This window comes from Accipiter gentilis, chromosome 3 (assembly GCF_929443795.1).
Source record: "Accipiter gentilis chromosome 3, bAccGen1.1, whole genome shotgun sequence".
Lineage (NCBI taxonomy): Eukaryota > Metazoa > Chordata > Aves > Accipitriformes > Accipitridae > Astur > Astur gentilis.
Window position 1 is genome coordinate 11,183,448 of NC_064882.1, and position 13,562 is coordinate 11,197,009.

The 13,562-nt window shown below is 37.9% G+C and overlaps 1 protein-coding gene across 8 annotated transcripts in view; it reads left to right on the forward strand.

Moving 5' to 3' along the window:
- TENM3 (teneurin transmembrane protein 3) overlaps positions 1-13,562 on the forward strand; it is a 478,347-nt gene that overhangs the window by 121,385 nt on the left and 343,400 nt on the right. The window lies entirely within an intron of this gene.

A 13,562-nucleotide genomic window follows, 5' to 3' on the forward strand; every position in this document is an offset into this window, starting at 1 on the left:
ATAAAAGGCCTGATATAAAATCCTCCAGCTAAGGAACATTTTTATCATGAATTGTTTGGTAGTGAAAAGAGAAGATACTCAGTGTTAGACCTTACTTATAGTCTTTTCCAAAATATTTGTTAAGAAATTGGATTTGAAATTGACCTAACTCTAGGTAATGATGACTGCCCTGACGAACTCTGTGCAATCTCTGTGTGCAGGTATTATTTCTTTCATTTTGTTCTCCTTACATAACCACTACATTTTTACAAATCTCTCATCCAGCTGCCTGCCCTGTCCTTTTATTGTGGACATTTTCCTACATGTACCTTAAAAAAATAAAAGAAGGTGTGTATTTGTTCACTTTTTAAGTGACAAGACCCTTGCTCTCTCGAGTCCCTCTCACAAGGGTCACTTCTTGGCCATCTGCTCTTTCCTATATACCTATATACCATGTCTAAACTATAGTGCTAACTGACAGTTATGTGCTCGTGATTCTCAGCTGTACATATTTCTTGACACCTTTAATGACTCTTCTCTGTTCTCTTTGCCTCTTTGTGTTGACTTTCCCTCTAAATACTTCGCATGGATGTGTTTCTCCTGGGGACAAATCAACTGTTCTGCTTGTATAGTTGCTATTTAGACTTTCTGTGATTAACCTCAGTATCACATTTGATCCTGAACTTCTCAACTGATACCTCTTCCTTTTCCTGAAAGTCTCATTTGCTATATATAACATTGGCATTTTTTTAGTACCTTGTGGTCTGAACTTCTTCTCTTGACAGTTTCATTTCTCTCTATTCTTTCTTTGTCTCTGTATTTGCTGCGTGTGAAAGAAGCATTCATTCTTTTTTCTGAGTGTTCTGTAACTCGGCTGACTTCCAGTTAATTTCAGGAATCCGTATGAAACCATTTTCTCTTATTCAAAATCTAAATATGCAGTCTCATATAGTTTGCTTTCAGTGTTTTCCTTTCATTTTAGCACAGATCTTAGTTACACGAGTCGAGAGAATTTTAATAGGAGCTTTTGTGTCATGCATACTGCTTCAAGGTAATTTTTAGTCTGTTTTCTTCCAGCTAATATCATGTTACTTGGTTGTATAATTTTCTTAAAACTTAAATTTTTTGGGGGTTGTTTTCTTTTCATTTGTTAGATTTCGAAGTGCAAGTGCACTTACTGTGATTCATACATGATATTGCATGTGGTCCTTCGGTTTTTGGAGAATAACAACAAAAAAAAAAATGCCCTCTACTGTGATGGCTATTTTGGGTAATCCTGCATTACGAAGTCCAATGCTGAGGTTCTTGGCTTGTTGACTGGTTTAGGCAGTCTTTTAGATAGCAAACTGGCAGTTCTAGAGGTCTAGTGGTTAAGAATAAAGTGCATATTACTTACTGCTTCTACATTTCTCTGTATAAAGCTTCAAGATGCTTGGATCCACTTTGGGCAGGATGCAAATGTCCTTTATCATCCTGTTCCATATAAGCACTTCGGAAGCTGTAGAGGTTGTGCTGGAACAGCCTTGTTAGACTTGCACATGTGCTGCTCACTGGACAGCCTGGGAAGACTGCTCTGATGGTTGGTGTGGTGACTACTTGAAATTAAGCCTGTAGCTGATTTTCTTTTGTCTTTAAATCAATGTTTACTCTACCCGTTTTCACCTGTGAAGTTTCTTTGTTCAGAATGATCTCTGAGTTACTGTTGCAGATATCTTCCAGACCCAAGACAAAAAGCGAACATTTTGTAATCTGCTTTGATTTGTTCTGGTATCAAAGGAAGCTATTTGAAATCCCGTCTACGGACTCCTCATAACTCCTTTGTATACTGATTCATGTCCCTTTCAGTGTCTTCTCTAATTTAAAATTCATTCCCAGCTTGCATTTGCATTCAAAGAGTCAGTCTGCCTGACCAAGAGGTTCTCCATTGGTATGTATTTCCATGGGAGTGGTGGGAGCTAGAAGCTGGTGCTTCTTGTGAAAACAAGATGTTGCGTCTATGCAGTGCAGTGGAAGCTGGAAGCTTTCACCACGGGCACCAGGCAGTCGTACAAGCAAGGTGCCAGAGACAAGGGAACAACTCCCAAGCTGTGGTGTTGCGTGATACCCACAGAGCTGAAGGGCAACAACAGCTCTAGCTCAGAACCTGAATCTTACCTATATTGACAGCCTATCAGCTCTCACATCTGTAGAGCTGATGCAATGTTCCAGACATGCAGTAGTTCCTACTGTCAGATTCCAGCCAAAGGAAGTGTGGGGGTTTTCTCTAAATGTCAGGTGTTAAAGCATTTTGAAGATTTTTGAATGTGGGCAAATTGTTCATTAGCATGTTGTTGCTGGCTACAGCTTCAGAACTTGAAAAGAGGTGATCAGTTATGCAAAGGTCACAGCGTATTTGGAGGCTTGTGTTTGTTTCAGTCAAAATGTTTTAACTTCAAATGTGAACTAAGGAAAATCAGCTCCTACCAAACTGGTGTTTACACGTCATGACGAATTCAGTTAGACTTCACTGACTGACCAGAGAGTAGCTTTGAAAGGTACTATGTTTTGAAGTTAATTCTATCCAAACCTTCACAATGTTAGCACATTTTCAAATACAAGAGACAAACTTTCCCCAGAAGCCTTTGAGAGACCTTTAGGTCTCCTACTTTGTTTGAAAGTTTAAAATCTCCTTTTATGTTGAAACATTTTTCCACTTTAATGTTTTGTCTACTATGCACTGTATTTTAATATTTTAGGAGAATGCAGAGGTCTGTAGGTTTTGTTTTTTTCCAGATGTAATTTAGTATCTCCTTACTAGCCACAATGCAAGCAGGTAATTATTATAAATTATTGTTGGGATTAGTCTTCCAACTTGCAGAATGAATGCTCTCCTTTTAAACAGAAGAGTATTTTAAGCGTCTTTTACAGAGATTCTGCAAGGCTCTGACAAGAATTTCTTTATCGTTTAGATATAAAGGCATTGTTTTAGAATAGCAGTTGGGGATCAAAAATTTATGGCATATGAGTATGAAATTGTGATACCTCTGTCAGCATAGGCATATAGTTATTATTTTCATTAAGTTTACTTATAATAGTGAGTTCTAGTAGAAATAAAATTTTAAGTTTAATTTCTAGCTAAGATCAGATTAGTTTCTTACTGTGATCTGGAATATTGGTTTCTGTATGTTGACACTACACTTTGCGGTAAGGGGAGAAAAACTATTCATTTTATTCTGTTCTTACTAGAATGGGATGTTCCACATATAAATACTGGTCTAAAGGAAATGGATAGTGATTAGCTGAACGCCTCCCTTATTCTTTTGTGGAAATTGATTTCTGTTGCTCAGTGACAGCCCTTTTTTCTTTTTTTTTTTTTTTTTCTTTTTCCTGAACCAGGTTATTTTTTTCCCCTGCTGCTGAGTTTCTGGTTTGCCCTTCTGGAAGCAGAGTATATTGCTTCTAGAACTTGTCTTATTTTTTTCACTGACATTTATCAACAATACTCACTAAAATGCCATGAATCTACTCTTAAAGTTACTTGTTTAATTTTATAAACTGGATAATAGTATGCACTACAGTTCTAAAATGCATTCAGGCTGTCAATCTGAGTGATTCTTTTATGGCTTTAAAATATGAACAGTAAGGTATAACTACTACTTTTTTTAAGAGTTTTCTCAGCACTGTAGCTTATTTGAACATCTCAGAAATTTCCTTCTATACGTGGTTGCATCATATGTTTTTTTGAAGTATTCTTTGGTTTATTTGTTTTAAGTTCTGGGTTACACTAAGGAATTTATGAACAATTTAGTTCTGATTTGATATTCACTATTTCAAAACAGGTTGTGTGGACTTGTGAGAAGGGGATTGCTGTTGCATACTTTTATTCTAGTAACTGTGTCTTTGAAATATGTCCGGTGTGGACAGTTATTGTATCAGGTATGAAACTCATGGGTATGTAACTGTGGTGGCAATTCACAAACCTATCAGCTACCAGTGTGAAAGGCATTTTGGCAGGCACTAAATTTGTTGAATACAGGTATGCGTTTCTGATACTGGAGGCAGCCACAAGATGCACTATGTTGTTCAAAACTACATATGGTGCAGGCTAGTTTACAGTGTTTGGGGCTTAGTCATTGAAACCCAGGGAAAGCTTTAGGGAAAGCTGGGAAATGCCAGGATGTCGATGATGGCAGCAGGGATGCTTCGGCGTGTCTAGTCTGTATTGTAGTTGGAGCTTTTGTGTTCAAACAACACTGGACACTGGAGCTTTATGATCCTTCTGCTGTCATATGCCTGTATCGGCTGGCCTGCTTGCAGAGCAATCTGCTGCTGGTGGTGAATGAGAGCATGAGCAGGGACTAGGCATAACACTTTTATCTCCCATGAGGTATGATATTAAGTGTTTGGGTGTAGAGTTGATGTTTCTAGTTTACTGTCAGTTCTAGAGCCATTTCAAAAGCACAGTTTGGGAGAAAACTCAGTTTCAGACTTTTGATGTGTCCCAGTCAATTCAGGATTTAAGGATGCACAGAGCCATTTTCACGTATATCTGTGTCAACCCCATTTGATGAGGGACAACAGACATGCTTTGGCCATTAGCAGCAGGGGGCTTTTCCATGGGAAACTAGAAACTTCCAGTATTCTGATCTGTTTCTGCTGGAAGGCAAGCAGGTACATACGTAAGGGCATAAGGAAAGTGCTTGCTTCTTTACTGTCAGTGTGCCTGTGTGATTGTACACGCGCAGGCACTCACTGATATTTTTTAATCTGTTCATTTTTGATGGGAACAATTAGTCGTCTGCTAAGTAAAAGTGATAATGTTTCTCATCTCCAGAAAGGGACTTTTCTCTGCTGTCAATATCCTTTGTCCATTGTTACTATCCTGCACAAGGATGGCCTGGTTGAGAACAGTGAGTCAGTGACACAGCTGCAGATGTGGGAGAGGAAGACTTGTCTGTCTTTTTTTTTCACTCCCTTTTCTGTCTCCCCCCCTTTGACCTCTCTCCTGTCTATCACTTGCTTCTGTTTCTCATCATGAGATGATGATCAAGAACCTTGTCTGTCAGTATTTCGGGAAACAAACAAGTGCAAAGCCTACATGCAGGGCAGAGACAGGTTTACACAGGTACTGTCTAGCCATAACCTGCAGACATGAAGAAGTAAACCCAAGAGAGTTCTTTTCTCTCCTCATTCGTCATTCTTGCTCTTTCCCCAAGATAGTTGCTCTGACAGTCAAGGTAGCACATTGTACACGTCAGGGTAACCCCCCCTTACTGTGGGACTCCTATGCGGTGCTGGATGCTCAGCTGCCATGGCTGCTTGTGTTGCTCTTACCCAGTGCCTGGTCTGTGCTGGGAACACATTATCCCTCCTCCTGGTTTGTAGGTGGTGGGGCTGCAGGTACTTGCCATCACTTTGCCATCAGTAGTGTAAGCAGTCTTCTCAGCTCTAGAGCAGCCACTGTTGTCCTTCACTTTCTGCTACATGGACGAGAGATTTCCTACAGCTAGCAGCTGTGTGTGTTGCATGTGTTTCCATCTGCTGGAAGATGCTGTTGTAAACAGTATCCTGTGGAAGTGTCCAGCAGCTGTGCTCTGAACAATGCTCAGGGTTTGGCAGGTGTTACTTGGAGTGCTCTTGGCTAAAGACACTTCAATGTTTTTCACATGCACAAAGTTGAAAGTGCTAAATGGCTGTGATGTACTGGTTGAGGCTGAAGGGCTGGCATCCACACCTGGACATCTGGGATCTGCAGGTAAGTGAGAGGGGTAAAGCCTTCTCCAGCCTGGACACGACGGTACTACAAGAGGATGCCAGTAATCTTACTGTTCTTGATGCCTTCTTGTGACCAAGGTCAATGACTATAAAACACAGTGTTGATATACAGAAGATTTTTTGGTTTTAATCTAGTATTTTCCTGGAAAGCATAGAAGTTTAATAAAGGGAAAGGAACCTGGATGATAATTTTTTTTCATAGTTATGCTATTAGTCATCACAAAGCAGGTTTTGCTTTTCTTTTGGCTTCCTTGCCACCATACTTGCTGTAAGTCTTCATGCAAGAGACTCACCCAGACTCTTCAGCAAGCTTCATACAGAATACAAATGTAGCAAATATTTCTGGTGATGTAAACTTATTAATAAGAGCAACAAAATATTTTTATTAAACTAATGGAGGAATCTGTAAGCTTGGAAATCATACATGCAGTGTCTTTCACCTAGCCTGTCTATGAATTCTTTGCCTATAAGGCTACTGTAATGTAAGTATTTTGCTAGATTGTTCATACAAAATAGGCATCACTGAAGAAGTGTTACTTCAGTTGTGTATTCTTCTGAATATTCATGAAGTGAAGACACTAGAACTGACATTTTTCACACTGGTAAACTTCTACTTGGCTCCCCAAATCTGAGAATTATTCTTTTTGAAGGGACAGAATACATATGTATTTCTCTCAAACTGTAGTCTTCTGTTTGTTCATTTCCATCGCATTTCAGCTTGAAACATATTTGGGCAGGGATAATGATAGACCAGGACTCTGTCCTTTACTTATCTTGTACTGAATTTCTCTTTTAAGCTTATAGATTAGTTTTAAAAGCTCTCTCCAAAGTTCAAGGTGCACTTTGCAGAGTATTGTTAAATAGATTAAATCCAAATGCAAATAGATTTTGTTGAATTGTGTGTTTGATTTTTTTTATATGTGCAATTTCTCTATTAGTAGTAAAAGTAAAAATAATACAATATCAGAAAAAATATTTGCAGCTAGGGTAGAAGGGGAGATAGAAGGCATCTGAGCAGAAAGTTAATCTTGCTGCAAACAGACAGTTCTCAACATGGTGTTTTCTACTTTAGAAATAGGAATTAATACAGTGAATTCATCAAAATATCTTAATTAGAGCTATGGTTATGATTGTCTCTTTAAAGCTAAACATTGATAAGAATCCAGCACTTAGAAATTGAATTTTTTTTATTCTTACACCATTCTCAAAATTAAGATTGATTTGATCTGCCAGCATGTGACCTTTACAAATCACAACACTACTTTATCACTTGATCCTTTTTCTGAAGAAAAACTACTTAGATCACACAGGTACCATCTATTATTATCTTGGAATCAATACATTCCTTGTAAAATTCTCTACTTTTTTGAAGTTGCTGTAAATAAAACTGTATAATATGGAAGTTATTTCTTTAGGACAATTGTTGTGAACATAAGATGTGATAAATATACAGTATTTGAAACAAAACACAGTTAGATTTGAAGAGTTAGATATTATGAAGAGGTTATGAGCAGTAGATTTTATTTCAAAAGTATGGAGATGGAAATATTTTTTCAGTGGATATGATAGTTATTTTTATTCTGTATGTCTCAAATTATGAGCAGTACACAATTGTAAACCAGCAACACTGTGTGTTAGAAAAAAATGATTTTCAAGCTAAACAGAATACTTTCTGCATGTGAAAAATCTTCACTTACCTATAAGTTTTCAAATTTTGTCAGTTATTTCTGGTGTCTTCATTGCTTTTTTCTGACTTTATCCAGAAGAATGAGTGTTTTGTAACTGCTATTAATAGTGTTAATATAATATTTAAACAGTGTCTTTTTTTATACACTGAGTCAGGTCTATATTTGGTCTTTTTCTAATATATGTTATGGCATTTAAAAAAAATAATCATAGATAACCTGCTGTTTGTTCATGTGTTTTCCTCATAAGGGTGACCTCAGGATACTAACATCAACAAATGTTGGTGTATCGCCATGCTGAGCTGTGCAGCAGTAGCTGGTGTAAAGGCTGAATCTTAATGAAAGAGTAGTTGTAACTACTTTATTGGTATATTTTTTTGTTTTCACTGAGTTCTTCCATCAAAAATTAATTTTAAAAATATATGTTTTTCATATTTATGCCTGTTTAAAAATATAAATTATGTTTTCCCTTTGCTAAAATGCCATTCTCCACCAGAAGGGAATAGTCTCTACTGGAGAGATATATATTTTTTTTTTCCTTCCCCTTTTTTCCTATTTAATGGTGGGGGCACGAGAATTAACAAATTCCCTGCAGTGTGCTTTGAGCTCTTACAGAAAATGCCATATTAAAAGCAGCACTCTCAGTCTGTGAAACAAACTCCTCCTGGACCACAGGGTCCAAGTATGCTCTATGGTGTCTTAAGTGCTTCATATCTTTTTATTTCCTATCAGGTGCTTCATGACACTCATTGTCTTACATAAACTAGTATGCAGGCACACTGGGGTGTAAGAGCGGAGCCAAACTAACTCACCACCACCAAAAGAGACCCTTCTCTGAGCTGTGCCATTTCTTTCCCTCCTCGTACCAGCTCTGGTGTTCAGCACGGTGAGATGCTTCAGCTCACTGACCCGGTACAAACCTATTTCTTCGAGCTGAGGAGCTTCCACATGGCGAGGCAGGAGAGTTTTCTGTAGATTTCCTTGAGAAATAAAACACTGTTACAGTAAAATAAAATTTTAAAAAGCTGCACAAGAGAGAAAAAAGGTGTTCGTAATCTACTTGCAGTAAGGTTAAAATTATGAAATCGCCCATTTTTCAACTGTTTTTTCTGACCACCTTCTTGCTACTTGCATATCTTGCAACTCTCCATAGGAGACAACCTTATTGTAAATGAATGTATGAACTTCTGTAATTCCTCTTCTGGAAACCAGCGGGGGGTTTTTTCCTCACATACTACCTTTGTGGACTCATGAAAAACAAAACCAGCAAAATCAATTGGCTGATTTTCTAGCTCATCCTGATGTATGACTACTAGATAAAGCAGTGCAAATATACGGGTTGGGTAGAAGGGGAGTGGATACCGCTTTTGGCAGTGGTCTCTTGGTAGCTTGAATTAAGAAATGATGCAGCATTGTGCTGCTGGGATATTCTAAAATAAGGTGTAAGAATAACCGTACTAGTCAGGCCAAGCATTCAGCTAGTTTAATATCCTGTTTCCTTCTGTGCACGTATGTGAAAAGGTATGAAGAAGTCCCTATTTCTTGAGATCTAAGAGACAATGAATAGTCATACCTTCAGTCTCAGTTAATTTTGTTGCCTTGCTAGTCATCTCTCATTAGTTTTTAGCACAACTCCCTGTGGGACCTTTCTCCACAGAGAAGACATTTATTCGTACCCTATTTTACTATCATCTGCCTGTTGGTTTGTCTCTGGGAGTATTTTCCCTGTTACATCATAGCAACTTACATTTTTGGACCCTGTCTTGCAAGGAACCTTATCAAATGTCACCTTTATCATGTTCATTTTACTTCTGTAAAAAAATTTCTTCTAGAAATCTGAAAGATCTAAAAGAACTTTTACAGACATTTGTGTATTCTCCACTACATCAGTGGAGTATTACATATATCTTGTATGTGTGCGTATAGATAGGCAAACCATGCCTTTAACATTTAATGACAACTACTGTTCTTTAGATATCTGAATTTGATTATTGCAATTCAATAAGCTACCGAGCTACTTTGGAGTCTAAGACCTGCACCTCTTGCCCCTGATGTCGTTGTCTGACAGATATCTCCAGGACATTGTTCTCAAATCTCATCAAATGTTGAGTCGGGGGAGAGGGAAAGAAGGGGGGGGGGGGGGGGGGGGGGAGGAAGGAGGGGGAGGAAGGGAAAATCCTTCCACAGGATGAATTCGGACTTTCCCATTAGTTGGTGACTCTGTTTGTGCTTTTATTATATTTGCGTTCTCATGACTTCCTAATATTCTGAAATAGTTGACAGTTTGGATGGGTTAGAGGACAACATCTATAGAACTAGGGATGAAAAAAATCCTATGTTTGTGATTTTTTTTAATTATTATTTTATTTTTTCTTTTTTAAGCAAGGAGTATCAGTCTTGATGTGTGTAGGGAGAAAGTAGATTTTTCTAAGGTAATATTATCATGTTAGAAGATCTTCTAATATAAGCATTGTAAAATACTTGCTGTTTCACTGATCACAACATTTCGAATGAAGGAAGAAAAAGGTTTACATCCTTTCACTTACCCAGAATACTCAGCACCATGTAGCTGATCTTGTCTTGAACTCAATTTTCAACAAGCTGGTAGAAAACCTTGAAAGTCACATTTTATCCCCAATATGACACACAGTAGCTACCCATGGTGTTACTCTTTTCAGGTTATGATTGAAATGGGATCATTCAGTTTGGAGATCACTAATGAGAAGGCATACATTCTTGTAAACTGAGCAAGCTTTACATGGAAAGTAGCGAGGGATACTGAATTCAGCAGCTCTGTAAAACCCTTATACAAAAGATACCTTCTTAACGAGTCCATTGGGTTCTGTGTCTGTAACGTGCCTGAAATCCTTCTCCTCTTTGCCTGAGTTAAATTCAGTGGTTAGCAGTGAAACCTGAAGAGTCCATGGAGTGGGAAGAGCTGTAGGAAGAGAGGATGCTCGCAGCCCCTTTGCTGTAAGCATGGCTTTGGTGGTTTTGGGTTGTACCAAAGCCTGACTTGCTATGGAGGGTGGGAGGGAAACCCTCTGCTTCCAGCAACTGCTGCTGGCTCCTGCTGGGAGAAAAATCAGTGAAGAAGGTGGAATCTTTATCGATTTATACAAGCCTGGGAGAGACAGGCTTATTTTGTCACATAAAGGTAAATTTTTATATATTTAAATAGTTTACGTTTCCCAAGAGGGTGCTTCAAGCCATAGTTTACATGTTGTATCTTTTACTGTAGATTGTGATTTGTGATTGTTTTCTCTGTTTGAAACATTGGTTTCAAAGCATTACGCACCGGTGGAGCTTCACTGACAAGTGTTTTTTACGCTAAATAAGCTTGCTATTATGTGTTCTTTATGTAGTTGTTTGTAATACAACTTCTAAAAAAGGGAAAATTTGTCATAAGTCTTAATCTGTGTTGTCTATTAGGTTTGCTTTGTTGTCATGATAAAGTGTGTTTGGAAAACTTGAGAGGCACCATATGAACCCGAACAGCTAGATATGAAAATTTGTATTAAGTGCTTTGGACGTTTTCATATAATTCTGTTCAAGAATTTTTTTGTACAGAATGCACAGCTGCATGTGGATTGTAAATTATTATGGGATGCAATTAAATAGCCATGAAAGCAACAGCTATGGTAATTATAGATAGTTTCCATACAGCATGTTACAAACAATGTTGTTTTTCATACTCATCACGAATTCTGAGATTCTGACTAATCACTCTAAGGTTGAGTTGTCAAAGCTTATTTAAAATTGGAATACTGGAATGTAAATCATCCAGCAAGCAAGACAAATTTGTCACAGTGATAGGTGAATTCATACACATAAGTGTGTGACCTTCAAAATTGTATGTGTAATTTTGTTCCAGACATTAGACTCCTTGCTGAAGTAAGATTAAGCATATATGTAAGTATTAGCAGGTTTAGCAGCTAGCAGCATGTGGCTGTGTATGCATTCCAAAAATCCATTTGTTACCATTTTTTTATTTAATGCCTGTTTTCCTCTGAGCCTTGGACTATAGTGCCCTCTTCTTCCCTCCTCCCCCCTCCAATAAAAATTAATGAACAATGTTTTTTACTGCTACCAATAAGCTTTAATAATCTTGTAAAAAGAGACAAGGAATTAATTTGTTGAAATTCTTCCATTTTTCAGGACACAATTATAATTTCAAACATATTAGGGAGAGATAACAGGAATCTGATAAATAACAAAACCAATTTTTTTTTAAGAATTCATGTTGACAATGCATTCGCTGAACTTACAAATTTTAAAACATTTAATAATGCAATCATTCATCAGTGTTTCCCAATTATTTCAAAACTTAGGAATGAATCTTAAACTAAGATGCTTTACTTGGTTTGATTTGTTACTGACAGTTGTGCGTATTTCCTATGATTCTTTCAAAACCGCAACAATTGAGATGTGAAAAACTAAAAACTGCATAAAAATTGGTAATGTCTTACATTAATAGTTCTGTTACATGTGCTTGCTGTGTTTTAACAACAAATTAGAAATATTTAATTGATTTTTTTTTTCTTAGTATAATTTGCACTGGTGCTTGCTTGTATGAGGGATATAACACAGTAAATTAATTGTACACAGCAGTCATTATACCAACTGATATTTCTTCTTTACAGCAGAAGATAAATTCTTAGCTCTTTGTTTTTGTTTCCCTTCCTTCTTCAATATGATATGTCATGAAGATTACCGGTGGTAAGCAAATCCAGCAAAACAGCTCATGTTTGTGAGCACTGGTTATTGGTGTTCACCACAGCAGCCCAGAAGGACAAGGCTCTGAGCTGGACAGTAACACCTGCTGGGAAAAATTCATTTTAAATTCATTGGATTGAATAAAATGCCTCTTCTGCTCTGCTCCTTGGTTTCCTTCCACACTACACCGGTAGAGGTGGGAGAATCCCAAGCTTTGACTCTCTTTCCAACAAGGAAAATCACCAAAAATTGTACAGAGCACGGTGTTACCGGTTGTTACGGGCTTGAGACAAAACATTGGGATAAAGGAGTTAATTACTTCAGTTTCTTAGTTAGAAGTCTTGGTCTAAATGAGAGCTACTGTGCCTGTTGATCTGTTGAAGGTAGTCTACATTGAGCTTACCTTGTTCTTTTTTGTCTCTTGTTCAGCTGCAGTAAATTGCTGAACTTACAGCATTAATTTCTAGATATGCCTCCTGTATGCTGGCTGTCCTACTCTGTCACAGCCTTTGGGGAGGTGTTTTGTCCTGAAGAGGCAGGCTGGCTTCTAAGACTTCAGTGTTCGTTTAGGACGAGAGGAAACGGCCTCAAGTTGTGTCAGGAGAGGTTTAGAATGGACATTAGGAAAAGTTTCTTCACAGAAAGGGTTGTCAAGCACTGGAACAGGCTTCCCAGGGACATGGTGGAGTCACCATCCCTGGAGGTATTTGAAAGACATGTAGACATGGTGCTTAGGGACATGGTTTAGTGGTGGATTTGGCAGTGTTAGGTTTATGGTTGTTGGACTCCATGATCTTAAAGGTCTTTTCTAACCTAAATGATTCTATGATTCTATAGGTTGTGTGGCTAAGGAGAGCCTGCAGCTGCCTTTCATGGACTACAGCTCATATTATTCCCATCTGTAAGTGCAGTAGATGCTATGTTAATTGCTAGGAGAGTAGACTAACAGTCGCTTATCTGAAGTGTTCCCAGTGTTCCCCTCTGTGTCAAATATACAGGCAGCACACTTGCCAGAGGTTTAAAAAAAAAAAAAAATTCCCTTTCTTAAGCTTGTAAAAATTGCTCTATCATTTAGAATATGTAGAATATATGTAAATTCTACCACAAAAACAGTTGCTTGAACTGCTCCCTTTACCAGACACCTAAGAATATCTTGTTACCCTAGAGCTGTACAAAGGAGCCTACATGTTTATTAGAATCTTTTAGTACCTGCCATAGTCTAGACCTACACGTGGTATCAATGTAATTTTTTTTAGAGACACAGAGATGGTCAAAGTGATCAAGAGCTCAAAATGCATTATGACTCTCTTGATTACTAGATTTTACACAGGATGTTTGTAGTGGGAGATTGCAGATGTGCAGCATTTGAGAGGTGGGAAGTTCATAACCACTTTTGACTCTTGGTGCAGTGTGCTTCTGACAGTCTGT